The 1298-nt window shown below is 57.3% G+C and overlaps 1 protein-coding gene across 5 annotated transcripts in view; it reads right to left on the minus strand.

Annotated features, from left to right (window-relative positions):
• GNG12 (G protein subunit gamma 12) overlaps window positions 1-1298 on the minus strand; it is a 117237-nt gene that overhangs the window by 86226 nt on the left and 29713 nt on the right. The window lies entirely within an intron of this gene.

Raw genomic sequence — 1298 nt, forward strand, 5'->3', positions numbered from 1 at the left:
GACCCCTCAGAGGATGTCACCTGCTTGCTTAGGCCCGCTTCCTGGGGGATCGGGCCAAGCTGGCAGTCAGACATCCCTTTGGCAGCTGGCAGCCCTTGGCCAGCCCTTGGGGGATGTCCACTACCAGCAGGGAGCAGGTCTAAGCTGCAGTCGGACATCTTTAGTGCTGCTGAGGAGGCAGGAGAGGCTCCCGCCACCACCGCTGTGCTGGCAGCCATCAGCCTGGCTTGTGGCTGAGCAGAGCTCCCCCTGTGGGAGCATACTGACCAACAGGGGACAGCTCCTGCATTGAGCATCTGCCCCCTGGTGGTCAGTGTGTGTCATAGTGACCAGTCATTCCCAGTCGTTTTGCTGTTAGGGTCAATTTACATACTACCCTTTTATTATATAGGATAGAGGCCTGGTGCACGGGTGGGAGCCGGCTGGTTTGCCCTGAAGGGTGTCCCGGATCAGGGTGGGGGTCCCGCTGGGGTGCCTGGCCAGCCTGGGTGAGGGGCTGATGGCTGTTTGCAGCTGGTCACACCCCCCTTCAGGGTGGGGGTCCCCAATGGGATGCCTGGCCAGCCTGGGTGAAGGGCTGATGGCTGTTTGCAGGCTGGTCAAGCGCCCCCCAGTGGGGACCCTCACCCCATAGAGGTTTGGCCAGCCTGGGTGAGGGGCTGATGGCTGTTTTCAGGCTGGCCACACCCCCTTTAGGGTGGGGTGTCCCCATTGGGGTGCCTGGCCAGTCTGGGTGAGGGGCTGAGGGCCATTTTCAGGCTGGTCAAGCCCCCCGGCGATGGAAGCTCCCAGCCTCTCCTTTTATTCTTTTTTTTTTTTTATTCTGGGATTTATTTACCTTCTATAATTGAAACTTTGTAGCCTTGAGTGGAGCTCAGAGCCGGGCGCGGCAGGCGAGAAGCTTGGCTTCCTCCATCACTGAAGCAACCAAGCCTCCTGCTTGCTCCAGCTCCGTGGCTGCCGGCCACCATCTTGGTTGGGTTAATTTGCATATAGTCGCTCTGATTGGCTGGTGGGCATTGCTTAAGGCATAGCGAAGGTACGGTCAATTTGTATGTTTGTCTTTTATTAGTATAGATTGATTTCAGAGAGGAAGGGAGAGGGAGAGAGAGATAGATAGAAACATCAATGATGAGAGAGAATCATTGATTAACTGCCTCCTGCACATCCCCCCTCCCCTGGGACGGGGACCAAGCCCACAACCTGGGCATGTGCCCTGACCGGGAAACTGAACCATGAACACCTGGTTCACAAGGTTGGATGCTCAACAACTGGAGCCATGGCAAGCTGGGGCTGGC

This window comes from Myotis lucifugus, unplaced genomic scaffold (genome assembly GCF_000147115.1).
Source record: "Myotis lucifugus unplaced genomic scaffold, Myoluc2.0 scaffold_63, whole genome shotgun sequence".
In the NCBI taxonomy this organism is placed as follows: Eukaryota; Metazoa; Chordata; class Mammalia; order Chiroptera; family Vespertilionidae; genus Myotis; species Myotis lucifugus.